Raw genomic sequence first — 15,153 nt, 5'->3', positions numbered from 1 at the left:
TCCACATCACAATCACAATAGTGATTCTGACTCATAAACCAAATCTGAAAATGACAGACATATCCTACTGAAGCATGTTCAAAGTAGAAATGTTATCCTGTATCTTTGAGGAAAATCTTTTAGTGAAGAAAATTTTTATTAAATCCTAGACCACATTCTTGATTACATTTCACAGTCCTTCAGTGTTTGGTTTAGATACCAATTCCTTACTAAAAGAAAATTTTTGGAAGCTTGCCAACAAATTCTGAATCATCCAGTATGCAATCTATAAGATTATAACATATTGCAGTAAAAATAATTTTCTTTATAATAGTAAAAGAACTTTAAACCATTGCACATAAGATTAGATATGTAAAAATTATACGAAAGTTGTTTTAATCAGTATCTTGCATTAAGCTTTGTAGTTATAACTGAAGCTATAAATTAATTAGATCTTGACATATTTTTAATTAAAGTCTATGAAAAAGGCCAGAGAAGTCAGTTTAGCTAAATATGCAGTAAATTCTGTAGATCTTCTTGTATAATGGCAGTTACTTAAATCTCTGATGAGTACAGAAGTTTAATGTCACTTTTTGTTTAGTTTGATGCTCATATGAATGAGTTACTTTAGCAGCATTTTTCTGAAGCAAACTTACAACTGACTTAAGACCCTGTTCAAATGAGAGAAGGGATACTCTTGATGTCCACTAAAAGAAAAGCACACAATAATTTGAAAGCTTTTTATTTTTAACTAAACTGAGATTTTGGTAGAAACATTCCATTTATACCTGCTTGCATTTCTCCTGTTATAGTAATAGCCATTTTAGCTTTATTAGAAGTAGTTGTATTTTTACAAAATAATGTTTTGCTTACTGTGGCCTGAGAAGGTGTTTAGGGGAGCCATCTATTGCTGGATGAGAAAGTCTGGGAGTCTAATGCTCAAAACCATTCCCATGGGTAGATGCAATCAGCAGCCCAAAAAGATTTTGGTGAGAACCAAAGGAAAGTGCTTTTGTCTGTATTTAGAACTGCAAACCCTGCTTGGTGAGAAGTCCAGGCTATGTGTGTAGCTGCTGTGGCTGCTCTGTATTAATTGTAGCTAAGAGTGCATTTTTTAAATCTGTTAATGCCTCAAACACAAGCCCAGATGTGTCTAATGTTGCCCAAAGATGAGACTTACCAATCTTGCATGGACTCTGCCAAGTACTAGGCTAAGAGGGAGTACAGGCTCTTCAAAACACATTTCCTTGCAAGCTTCTATAAAATGCACAGATGTGTTAGTTAAATTACTCTAGTAAATATTTTATGTCTAAGAAGAGACCTGCTTAGGTGACTGAGTTGGCATTTCCCTTTGAGAAGTACAAAAGGATAGGAATAAATATGAACTGTGAAATGAGTATCCTAGTTTTTGATTGTATGGTGTTGTTACATTTCTAATATATTTTTAATTTAATGTTTTGTATACAACTTTTGTAACACTTCTGATGATTTAGGAACTTGAAAATGAAGCATGTTGCAGACGTGTAGATAAACTTCTCTAAGGGCTGGATCCCATTTCTGTCAGTCTTTTGTGAGACACTGATAAACATGGACATACTGAGGCATCAAGTCAGATAAAACTTGCTTGGAGGATTTTCTGTGCATGTAGATTTTTTTTCGTTTCTCTCAAACACTAGTCAGGCATTTCGCACATGCAGAGCTCTTGAGTGAAGCCTTGAAAAAATGTCCTAGATTTCTGCAGGGATTTCAAACCATCTAGATGTGAGAGACTTAGGGACATGGTTTAGAGGTGGGCTTGGAAGCATTGGGTTAAGAGTGTTACTTGATGATCTCAGAGGTCTTTCCCAACCTAAATGATTCTGTGATTCCTTTGTTAAACAGCCCTGTGGAAAGGGATAATGAAGTCCGTGGGGCTTTGGATGACTTAAATGCCAATTTGTTCTGGTTTTTTGGGAGGTTTCACTTTGGATTTTTTTGCCCTCCTATGTTTCAACTCTTCATCTTTCAGATTATTGCATAGAGAAATAAAAAGAAGAGGATGTTATGGTTCTGGGGATCTTTTGAACTGTAAGAGAATATTTACTCAGTAGAAAGGAGATATGAATTGTTTTGTCCCAGTCTTCAAGAAAGGCTAGTTTCCTCTCAGATATATGTGCAGTGATTTCAGATCTATCCATGTGTGTTATTTTCATCTAGACAATGAATAGTGCTCTGATGACTTGGTCACCTCACAGTGATAGTAGAAATAGATTCCAAATTATGTTCTTGACCATTTCTCCAGTATTTTATGAGCAGTTTTATCACTTTTTATACATATCTTAAGTGCCAAGAGGAAGTACACAGCTGAAGATTTTGCTTTCTCTCTATATATTGTTACTTTAAATGGCCTAAATTTTTTATGAATATCTTCTTTTAAAATTAAAACTAAGAGTTGCTTACATTATTTTGAACTGCTTTTCCTTAAACTTGTTGCTAATATCAGAATTGTGTGTCAGTGTAAAAAAAAAGTGAAACCTGATTTTCCATGAACCAGTTCACTCAGACAACAGGCGGCAGGCAGTAGTAAAATTCCACTTTGCTTGTTGGTAATAGTTGCCAAAGCAAGTACTTCAGTCATTAAGGCAACATCTGCTAGCTTGTGTTTTGTTTTGCTTAAGTAGATTTGCAGCTGATTGCTGTGTGTTTACCCTTTGCCTTACTGTTGTGTTTTATGGCACTGAGCTATAACCAGTACCTCTCTCTGTCCTTTAAGAGACAAACTGGTGAATGCTTGATGGTTGTTTCCCTTTTTTTCATTTGACACTTCTTTATTTTTACTTTTGTTGTTGATCCTGCAAAGGTACACTAAAAGCCACATGAACTGATCACTTGGGCAAAAGCCAGACTGACTTGTAAACAGACCTCTTTTTCTTTAGAGGCATTGACTTTCCAAGAAATAGCCATATTATTTAAGCTGAAGCAATTAAAGAGAAAGTGATCTCTATTGCATGCATTAACAAAAATAAATCCAGCAGATGAACTGAAGTCTTCTCAGGAGGGGAAAAAGGGTAATGATAGAAGCGACCATTAGAAATTTGCTACATAAAAAAAGTTTGTTATGGTAGTATCATGTTACTTCCTCCTATTGTGGGCAGACACATTTTATGTGAATTATCATACAAAAACATCAACAGTTGCTTGCATTTTCCTCTCCTGTGAATCCACTAAATGTGTTAAATATCATTAGCTAAAATATTAAGCTAAAAATGGACTTTGATCTTTCGTAAATGGAGTGTTTATTATGCAAATAATTGTAAAACGTATTCTGAGAATTGTTTAGGATTCCAAACCACCACTGTGCAATAGATATCCTCAAATATTCACAGTACCCACCCGTTCCCGTGGCCAAGCTCAATGGAACTCAGTAGATGTTGGGAGCTTTCACTGCTCAAGATGCTTTTTTGGCTCCTGAGACAATATAGAGGACACACCACAATCTAAACATTAAAAGTAACTTTCTTTTCCCCACTACAAGGTATGAACAGTGAAAAATCAGTGTAAGGAAAGGCAAGAAGATGTGTTTCTAAACCTGTTTGAAAGACCTGAGAATACCAACTCTCATGTTTAACTAAGAATGGTGTTCATTCTCTAATGCATCCAGTTGTATAAACTTGATTTTGCATATCAGCTGGACAGTATAAAACGTAAATGGCCGACTAAACTAAGGATATAAACAGTACAAAAGTGTGATGCATATCTCCTTCATAGGTGAATGCATAATAAAACAGTAATTCTAAGTGTGAAAAAGGTCATAATCTAAATTTGGTCTGTCAGCAGAAACTATTCCTAATCAGCTGCTGCTTGTTATAAAGATATAAATATTAGAATGTAACCTTTAACTGTACATGAATTTTGTAAGTATAATTTTGTTACCTGCAGAGAAAGAGCTCAATCATGTTGCTGGAATGATTTCCAGCTTTTCTTAATATAGTGTACCTATCCTAACACTATTTTATGTTACTTGAGGAAGTAATCACATTTGCTTTACAGTTATATTCCATTCTGAGTGAGAAAAACTGCATTTACACAGCAGCAGCAGCCTGAAGTGTGTTGAGTTATACTGAAGACCCATAGTTGGTTCCAGTATCTAGACTGTATTTAGGACCCATCTCTGAAAAGCTCATTTGCTCATTTTGGCTTAGACTGCTCAAGTCAAGCAGCAAAGAATTAACAACTTCCAAGAAAAGTCATCCTTTCTCTTTCCATTCTCCTGCAGTTTTGAATCTTGATTTGCTTTCCTAAAATCTGTTTAGAAGCATGAGAATGAGCAGTTCCAAAAATTCTCTGTGCAGGCACACTTTGTGGCCATGGGAATCGTGTTTACTGGAGAAGTCTGTTTACACATCTGTGCCTGCAGTTGCTGTCCTGGCTATAGAGCTGCATTCATGGGGGTGTGAGCAAGAAATCCTTGCAAATGTGACTTTAGATAAAAAGGAAAATTTCCATTTTCTGATGTAAATTTATTTTAAAAAAAAAAAAAGTACTATTATAATTTTCGTTTTTATCATCATGCTGTGAAGATTTATTGATTGGTTTTCAGTATAATTTTGCCAGGCTAAAAGAAAGTAGACATGAAGAGAGACTGCTTCTTTACAATGAACATGTTATATTGAAGCTTGTTATTTACACCAGTTTAGCATTGGATTCTAAATTAAAATTGCAAATTCTGGTGGAAAATATTGTAATTGTAGGGTAATTCTTTTGTTTTTTGAGTGATGTTGACAATACAATCTTTGTTGCCTACACTATTTGAAGAGAAATTCTCTATTTAGATATTTGTCAGATGATGCCTTTGAGAACTTTTTTTGGTATGAAATCTTTAAGGGCTTAAGTGCTTTTACTTCATCAGTAAAAATGGTCACACTAAATGAAAGTGAGTCTGCAATCTGAGGTAACACACAGGACCAAACAATTTTATACGTCAACATGTTTATTCTGAAGAACTGAGGTCTGTTGACTATTATTTTTAAACAAAACAGACAAAGTTTTCACAAAAGCATTTAATCTGGAACTGTTCTGAAAAGTCTGAATTTTTATGGGGTCCTCATGTCTTGTTAGGGAAGTGGGCATAAGAAGACTTTCATTTTCATGAAACAAATTTGTCAGTAAAGAACTCCACACTTCTCAGAAGTTGCTCTCTGGCAGAGTTAGCAAACTCTAAAGAAAAACTGTATTTGCTGCTTCTGATGCAAAAAATTTTAAGCTTTTTGTATTTAGAATATGGATATCTTTAAAGTTGCCTGAGTTGTTTTCTGACAATAGATTTAATTATTTTTTGCCTTCTTTGTTCTATTCTGTTACCTTTATTTTAAGTCCTCAGATGAAGACTGTAAGAAAGGTGGGAATAGCAAGGTTTAGATGCTTTGATTTTAATTTATGGTTTTTGGTTTATGTTTTACTTACAGCATTTCTTAATATATCCATTTTTAAAAGCACACCTAAAAAACATTTGGTGCAGAGGAATTATTTTATGACAATAGATTAAAGAGAGGTAATGTATTTGAAAGATATTCTGTTAACTGCCTACAATCTCAAGTAAGTATTTAGGTACAGAAATATAACATCAGTCTTACCAGCAATGACATCAGTCAACAATTTTTTGCTATTTTTCTATGCTTTGCTAATTTTTCTTCCTGATATCCCTCAGAATGATGACATTTCATCACATAAAAGGAAAAAAAATTGTAAAAGAAGTAAATGAAGCTACCAGATGAAGCTCATATAATCAAGAGATCTACAAAGTCGTTTCAGCTGCTTATATTCCAGTTTTATCTTAGCTCTCCACTGAGCTGACAGCACTTTTTTGTGCAGTGCTGACATCAGATCCAAGATGAGAATTCAATTGGTGGTAGTGAATGTTTTTTGTTTAATTTTTGAGAGAATAATCTTGGATGTGCTTTCAAAATGCTGGTAGGATGCACTGAGAAGGTAGTGTTACCCAGAATACTGTGTGATCCATCATTTTCACCTTTGTGAACACATTCCTGTGATTTTTGAGAAACCCTTTTACAATTATAAAAAGGAAAGAGTTCTTGAGTTATTTTATGAGGGAATAGCATCAGTAATACAGTATTTGACAAAAGGATCTATAGAGCCTTGTAACTTCAGGGATGAGTTTCTTAAAAGTTTTAGCATGAATCTAAAGAAACTAAATTTTCCCATCACTTGAATATATATATAGTCTAGTACCTTTATCTCTTCCAGAAAGGCAAGAGATCATCTGTAAATCTGCTAAATCCTCCCCCAGACAAACAAAAATGACCTCAGAGCAAAAAGTGTTGCTTTTTTTTAATTAAATGGCTGGATTTTGTCTGTTCCACAAAGGACTTGTTCAGATTTCTAGACACCATGAATTCATCTCATTGAGAGCTTAGTTGCTTTGTGTTTTAAATCACAGAATATTCTGAGGTATGGTACCCACAAAGATTATCCAGTCCAGCTCTTGAGTGAATGGCCCATACAGGGATGGAACCCACAACCTTGGTGTTACTAGCACCATGCTCTGACTGTAACCAGTCTTAATGATTTAATTTTACACAATTAAAAAGGAGAATAGGACTGGTATCTTGCAGTGAGGCCATGTTTCCAATAGTGTGAACAAGTTACCAACTGAAACTAAGCAGGAAATGCATTGAGAAGACCATTCTTTACTGCTCAGACACTTGCTATGTCATTTTTTTCCCTCATTCTTGGTTTTTATTTTTATTTTGGTCACGATTAAAATAAAATTCTGTTTCTTTGTTAATAATTCCTGTGTGTTAAATGCTTTTTAGTCCTTTCTGACAAAAATGAGGATGGATCTGATTTTTAAGGGAAATTCAACTGGAAAAAGTCATTAAATAGTTTATGGAACAGGATTCTAAAGTGAGGGCAGTTTTGTGGCCAGACTTGTATCATAACTGAAGCTTAATGTGGGCACATCAAAGAAGTATGCTATTTCAGAAATCTCCCTATTTTGCGTATGCAGGAGAGGAAAGTAGAGCAAAGTACTGAGGAAGAACAAGTTTGATTTGTGAAAGAACAGAAATGTCAATTTTTGTTCCCATCCCATTAGAAAATTAAGACAAATGTGTTGTTCTTTCTGTTAAAGATGAAATTTTCTGACATAATTAGAAAATTTTAGTTTCTGTTTGAACAAGAACAGAAGCTAATGCTCTGTGCCCTGAAAGTCTAACCTTAAATCTATTTCCTATTTGTCTGTAGATAAATTAGCTAACTATAGCAAACTGATTATTGCTCTCATCCAAAGCTCATAGAAGAAATGAATGTCTTTCCAGTCCCCTCAATAGACTTCTTATCAGGCTTCACGTCCTTTAAAACAAACTGAACAGAAATTAATAAAGCTGACGGACTAGCAGAGTGCCAGGAAAAGGAATTTGACCTTACTTGTCATGTTTTGTTTGGATTGTTATTCTCGTGATGGCTTTTTTTTTTAGTATTATTTTTTCCCCTGGTGTTTTCCCTGTATTTTTGTATTTCTTCAGCTGCTGTGCAGGCAGTGAAAGATTTCCCCTTGCTGGCTTGTCAGTTATGCTTGAAACTGAGGATAATTTAGTCTGCTGTTAAATGCTTCGTCTCTCTTTGGAAGTTACCACCAAATGTGTCAACTTGACAACAGCAGTGCTTGCCTTTTTTGTGTGGCTATGACTGAAATTTCAATCACATGTTTTTATAGAAAGTCACGAAGAAATCAGCAAATAACGAGTCCCCATTATTTCTGATGGGGATGAGTGGCACAAGAGGCTGATGGTCGTGACTTCTACTGACCAAGGCAGAGATCGGGGGAAATGGCAGCACAGAGGGCAGATAGGAAAGCAGTAGAATCAGCAATGTGATTTTCTTGCATGTCCCAAAATAGGCATGGTGAGAAATCACTGAGGAGAGGTGAGATTCCACTGAGGATAATAAATCTTGAGGGTAGAGCATTTATGATGTGTCTGATACAGGTGCATAAGATGGGAATCAGTAAGTAAGCAAGGAATATTTTGTATGCTCATGTTGTTTGTCATCCAATAGCAATTAAATCATGACCAATACCCCAAATTTAACTGACCTATTATAATTCCCTGAAAAATTCAAGAAATGTAGAGCACTTCTAAGCTACTAAGAATTACACCTCCTGCAAACGATTAAAAAAATATTATCTTCTGCAATGATAAGAAATAATAGCTCTTGGAACTATCACTCTAACTGACATTTCTGCAGGTTCTTCTTTTGTGCAAGGTAGATAATCAGTTACATATCTGAGATATATCTGCTTAAGCACAGTAGTGGCTTGTGGCAATGCATTTTATGGGTCCGCTTCATGGTATTATTTTTATCTGTTTAAAATGTGCCATGTATTTCTGAGATTCCACTTGTTTAATTGACACAGTGTATGGCAAAAGCAAAGTTTTGTGAAGTGCCTAAAGGGCCAAGCTTGCAACAGCCAGTTCCCACTTTCTGCATTTTATCTTGGTAGTGTTGTATGTTTGCTATTGTCCCTATTTTCTTTTATTGATTTTTTTCCTATATCTTATATGTTTGTTTGATTTTTTTGTTTTGTTTTTGTTTTTTAATTCACGTCAAGTTAGAGTCTCATTTAGTGTTGGGATATTTAAATCTAACTTGGGTGTGCATTTTCTGTACCCCAGAACATGGCTTATATATGCTAGGTACAGTTATTTTTTGCCTTAAAATCTGAAAAAAACATGGTGCTGTTTTTTATCAGTAATGGTGAACAGTTCCAAAATTTCCATGAGTTCTTGGTGTTGGAGCGTGTCTGAGGCTGATGCTTCAGCTATGTTAATGAATTACTAGCAGTGTCTTTTGAAGAACCAGATACCTTTACTGATTCTAAGGAGTTAGATTTATTTTTGAGGTAGTTTACCTGTAAATTTCTCAGTGAGGATTTATTCCAGGGGATGGGAGGCAGCTCTTCCAGTGCTTGTCTTCTTTTTTTCCCATGGAAACACCAGTAGAATGCACTTGTGAAATAAGATGGCACTAAGAAATGGTAGTTCAGATCTGCCTTTAGTGACACCCTTTATTTTTAGATTGTGCTGACCCCTTGGAGCTGTGGACATTTGTCACTGTTATTTCTTTTTGTATTGGGGAAAACAAAAGTAGAAATATGGAATGTATTTATTAAATTTTGCTTTAGCTAAATTTGTTTTCGTGTCACTGCTTTTATGTCTCATATTGCTCTCCTTTCTGCTGGCTGAGACCTAGGTACCTAGCCCTGGCTCAGGAGAGTGACTTAAAGATGAATATAAATAGTTATTCCTTTGATTTTTACTGTCTTTCAGATGCTAATATGTATTGGAACCTTCATTAAGCTGTTGGTCTTGATTTAAAATACTGAATTTCTTCAAGGCTACAGCTAGTTCAGAGCCCATCAGATTATACTGTGTTTAAATATTCTTTGTAATATCTGTTGTTTTGAACACATCGGCTGAATCTTTCTGCTTTCATACTGCTGATGATTTTTTTTTCCTTTTGGAATTACTCAGATTGACTAATCGGAATAAATTTGCCATTTTGCTCTTCATACCTTTTTCCCCAGTGGTTCATTACTGCACTCAGTACCACCTTTTACTACTGCCTTGGAAAAGGCTCCTAATGCTCAGTGTTGAACATTATTTACATTGATTACATTATATACTTTCCATCTCAGCTTTGTTTTATTCAAGAGGTTTCTGTAACAAACCCATGCATCCTTGACTTGCTTCCCAAATAGCTGCTTGTAAAGAGGTTATGATATACTTTATGGATTTCTTTGCCTAAGCTGAAGTAAAGCTGAATCACCAGTTGAACTGGTGAATGCAGCAGTTATGTGTTCATTTCCGTGACTTAAATTTGGAATGTGGTTTAAGAACAGGTAGACATATGTTAGGGAAAAGAAATGCATCTCCTCAGATGTTGGATAAAATATCTGTAATATATAGAGGATACTTGCATGGCAGTGAGTACAAAATGGTAGATCTCAAGCTAAATCAAGTATCTTTTTAATGTAAGCACCTGATGACTATTTAAAATATCATTAAGAAGGAAGGAAATATTGCAAATCATGCTCTGTTTAAGAGAAAGATTTAGATGACTGCAAGAATTGCCTGTGAGCACATGAAGTTTAAGTTATATTCATTTTTGTCTTGTCTCTTCATAGCAGAATAGATTTCCTCACTCCTAGACTTAGAGTTTTGGTGTATTTATGTCTCTCTCCACTCTGTTAAATGGTCCAGAATTGTTGTTTGAAGGGTTATGATTTCTTCTGCTAAGAATTTTTGTCTTTGAAATTCATCCAAAAAAGAATTGAGGTAGAACTATCAGAGAACATCCTGTTCCCTTTGAAGTCAGCTGAAGGTTCGCCATTCATGCTCAGTGGAGTTAGGATTTTCTCTGTAGGCTTTTGTATCAAACACATACTGAAGTCCTGTTGAACTGAGAGTGAGTTGAACACCATCTGAATTTGCTGAACTGGACTTGGAAATTCACTACTTATTATTTATTTATATTTGCATAATCCTGAGGAACAGAACTAGAGCTGTAGTTTCTTTCCATGTTATTGAATCTGCATAATAATAAATTATTAGTATCTCTCCATATTCTCGTACTACCTCTGGTTGTAGTTCCTCGTGTTTTACCATTTCCTCATGTTTTACCATCTTTCTGCAGCAGATCTATTTTAATCAGATTATCTCCTTATAGTGCAGAACTTAGTCTATATTTCAGTTTTCCATCGGAGTCTGAAACTTCCTGAAGAGTAAAAAATAAATGTATAAGGTATAGAACGGTTCTTTGAAACTAATATTTTTTTATTAGATTGTATAAATATAAGAGGCAGTAGGCAGGCTCGCTTCTTTCCTTCTTATTCAGATGCTAACCAGTTTTGGTTACCAGCTGCTTCTGACCTGAATTTTACAGAGCTGTTTTGTTTTTTTCTGGTTAGCATTTTATGCTTCTTAAAATCTGTTGACAGAATACATGTTTTAAAATATATTGAGTCAGTTTGATCTGTCAGCATCTTTGTGTAATGTGAGTACTACTTGAAGCCCATATTTTAGAGGGGAAAAAATAATGTGTGTGTTTATCAAAATGTTTATTTAGTGTTACTTAATATGATGCATGGTACAATAAGAACTGTAAGTGCTGCCAGACAAGTTTTCCAGCCTGGGAATTGAGGCTTCTCTCTCTTGCATGGCAGCAAATCACTTTTTTGCTAGGCCATGGAGTTCAGCCCTCAGAGGCTGATGCTCCAAATGAAAACTACACTAACAGTTTAATAGTATCCTTTGTGAGCTCTAATTGATTTCATGTAATGCCATCAGTGCATTTCACAGTTTTATTAAATCTAGTTGTTTCTACAGTAAGTAAGGCTAACAAAACAAGTGCCTTTAGAATATAATTAATTTCATAATCAGTTTTAATTATACTTCACTGTCTTAGAAAGCAAAGATTTTATCTTACTAAATTGCATTTGAGTAATTAATATGCTGTTTATTAAATTGTATTGTTGACTGTCTTGAAATTTTGAAAGAATTATATGTTTTGGAATGCAAGAAAAAACTTAGTTCTACGTATTATAGACCATGAAGTATGAAAAAGACAAACAGAACAATAATATTTTTGCTTCTTTTGGTAGAATAAGAGGCTAGTTTTGTCTGTTTGGTTTAAGTTTTGATGTTAGGATTTCTTCTTTTTCTGGCTTCTCTCTTCAATGGGAGTAACAGAATAGTTAAATATTGTCTTCCCATGTCTTAGTGGGACATTACATGAATTATATAAGAATTAGACTGGAATCTGTTCTGTGTGTTTAGAGAATTGGAGGTGGAGGAGTGTTGCTGGATTGCTTGTTCTGTTGGATTTGGGTTTGTTTTGTTTTTTTCTTTCCTTTGGATTTATTTTTTTCTTATTATTATTTAGTGGTTTAAGAGGCTTCCTTAAGATACTTCAGTTTTGACTGAGGGCTGTTTAGAAAAGCCTTTGGAGTGAATTAATCAGAATATAATTCTGTGTCTATAAATAATTTTTAATGATTCCCTCATATACCTGTGATTGTGGAGTGTTGTTCAGATTTCCTTCTCTTTAACCTGGTAACAGTTATGATTTACTCTGTGGAAATGATTGACTTTAATGAAAATTTATCAGGAGATTAAAAATCACAGGTAAACATAAAATGTTTTCAATAGCATAAAAGATAACCTGCAATTGATTGTAATTACAAAGGAATCCCCCTAGTTTCATTAATGATTGTTCTGTAGCTCACCATGTAAGTGCAATAATCTATGGTTATGATGAACACAGAGAAGATGTACATTTATAATATGTTTTTATATATTCTTAACCTGTGCTAAAGCAAGCTGGGAAAAAGAGAAAACACTGATGGGGCAAGAAAAACCTCTCAAAAAACATTTCCTCTCTCTCTCTTTTTTGTCCCATGCATTTTGAGAATGTAGGATCCCATAAGTGAATAGAGTATAAGAAGAGATGGAAGAAGGTTGATGAGAAGTTTTCCGCAGTATGACGCAGATCCCTTTGTACTGATATTGTCAGGTGCTTAATTACAAAGGAGTTGTTTAAAGGTCCTATACAGAAGTCCATATACGTGATTTTGTTTCCCAGGAGGTTAAAATTCCTTTGTTTTTAGCAACTCTTAGTCTCATAAAAATGGTGTAGAATAGATGGGGAATTAATATCCAAGGCTGATCTGAAACTTTATGGATAAATTCAGGTTTTGGGATGGGTTTTTTCTCTTTTTGCTATTCAATATCTATTGTGCTTTAAAAGAAGTGTATGAGACAAACAATCTAAATTCAAAAACATGTCTTCAAATTGATTTAGTATCTTTAGTAACAAAGAAAGCAGTTCAGAGGAAAATGCTGGGAGAATGGTTGATGATTTTTTTATTTTCATACTTGTCCTGGTTATTTCAAGAAGGTCTGTGAGAGGTACAAGACTAGAAACAAGTGAGTCAATGAATAGTAGCAAAAGAAATAATTTCATCTCTCTTGCTCCATCCATTTTCTTAAGTAGAGAAACACCAGAAACATATTTTCTTGTTTTGAAGAGATTTATGATATGAAAATTGTTCAGTAAAAACGACTTGCATCTTGTTTAGTAGAATGAGTAACTGTTCATTGAAGCATTTCCCCCTTTTTCTGAATAGATTTTTAAGAAAAGACAGACTGTGGGCTTATCACTATGATCAGATGTTTTAGAATGTTCTAATTTTCGTATCTCAAAAAAGTGTCATAATTTAGGAAAATATGATTGCCAGGGAAAGAACATGATTTTGTCCATAAGACATTCTGAGTTCCAATCAGAGCATGGGAACACTGAGGGCTTTTGTTCTTCCTTCCTTGCAGAAGTAAAGAGAATCAGCAGAGAGCTGCCTTTGTGTGTTTATTTTGGACCAGCTGTTGCGCTTAATCTTTTTGTACGCCCAGTTACATCTGGAATTTAAAATTATATCACTGGTTATTTGATTGTTATAAATATGGATAGTGCAGCCAAGACAGAGATGCCCTTCAGCTTATCTGAAGACACCAAGTCAGCTCTCAGGTGTAGATCAAGTTGTTGAGAAATTAATGTAAGGCAGAGAGAAATACTGCACTGTCAAGGTTCAACCCCAGCCAGCAACTCAATACCATCAACTACTTGTTGACTTCCCTACAGCAAGGAGAAGAATTAGAAAGAAAAGTTAATCTCCTGGGGTGAAATAAAAACAGTTTAATTATTGGGAGGGATGGAGGGAGGGGGTGTTGGAAGTATACTAAATATGCTACTAATATTATTATTAATATTAATTGTAGCTTTAAAATTAATATTGGAGAGGCAGAGAGAGTAACAGAGCCCAAGAGAGCCAAGTGATGCACAGTGCAATTTCTCACCACCTGCTGACTGATACCCACACAATTCCCAAGCCTGTCTTTAGAGTACAAAATTCTGTACCAGCACACCAAAGCTTTCCTGATTCCTCACTCAGAATAATGAGAGGATAAAGGGCTGTGGGTATATGTCAGCTACATGTGAGCATTGATCTCAAATGGTTTGGATGCTGATGTTGTAGCTCTAAGTTTGGTTACAATTTGAGGCTTTCTGGTCATTTGCAATAAAATTATTTTCAGAGGTGGAATTGCACTCAGGTGAGCAATCTCCAGTACTATAGTTTCAATTTGGTTAAGAACATTTTCCAGCAAGCCCAACAAAATAGTGACAGTAGGACATAAGTTTGCATATATAACGATCACTCAAAACATTTATATCCACACCCACATGCCAGTGATCTACAGCAGACAAAACCTAGTACCTCTGTTTAGATGGTCAAACTAAAAAGGCACATTTATGCAAAAGTGCTACTGGAAAAATCATGTGTCCTTTACCATGGTGTTAAGCTTGTTGACATCCAGAATAACACAGAAAATAAATACATAAAATGCTGTCTCAACGTAGTTTTCCCCACTGAATGTGGTATTAGGCATTCCAGAGTTAATCTGCACATTCATTACTTTACTGGTATGTATTAATAACTTTAACTGGCTGTGAAGAATATAGCACCTAGATTCTGAAAGAAACTTCCTCTAACCAGCAGTGCCAAAATTAATGAATATAATTTATTTTGAACTTGCATTTCAAAGTATATCAATAATAATTATTTTAACAATTTAATTTTCATATCTGACATCTCTTTGTGTTCCAACTTTAGTTGAGGTTGAATTATTCTCCCTTATTGATAAGTTCTTACAGTCCAAGTTAAAGCAGCTGAAGAAGAGTTACCAGTGAGAGCTTAAATTTATTTAGTATTAAAAATTAAACATTCAGTAAAGTTTGCAATTGTTCCTTTTCCACATTGGTAGAAGGGATATAAAACTGATAAAAAAGGTGCAAACTTTTTCCTGCATTAACAGGAAGATGCATGTAGTTCATATTTTCTGTGATGGTGGAATATAGGAAATTCTGGTAACTTTTTTTTATTATTGTATGAAACTCTACTGTTAGAAAAGATAAAATACAATTATAGAGAACTACATGAACTATAGTAGTAAAACCATTTCCTGATGCTTTGTCAGACAGTAGTCCAGGATATTTTATTTTATATCTCAGTGAGATAACTTTAGATCACTACAGTCTGCAGATGGAAATGTGATTTAGTGATCT

General features: G+C 34.6%; 1 protein-coding gene across 9 annotated transcripts in view; it reads left to right on the top strand.

The window, feature by feature from the left end:
- DMD (dystrophin) overlaps positions 1-15,153 on the top strand; it is a 1,072,200-nt gene that overhangs the window by 812,120 nt on the left and 244,927 nt on the right. The gene's annotated exons all lie outside the window — the stretch shown is intronic.

This window comes from Catharus ustulatus, chromosome 2, assembly GCF_009819885.2.
Source record: "Catharus ustulatus isolate bCatUst1 chromosome 2, bCatUst1.pri.v2, whole genome shotgun sequence".
Taxonomy (NCBI): Eukaryota; Metazoa; Chordata; class Aves; order Passeriformes; family Turdidae; genus Catharus; species Catharus ustulatus.
Note: the sequence above shows the minus strand (reverse complement) of the source record. Positions and strands in the feature narration are given on the sequence as shown.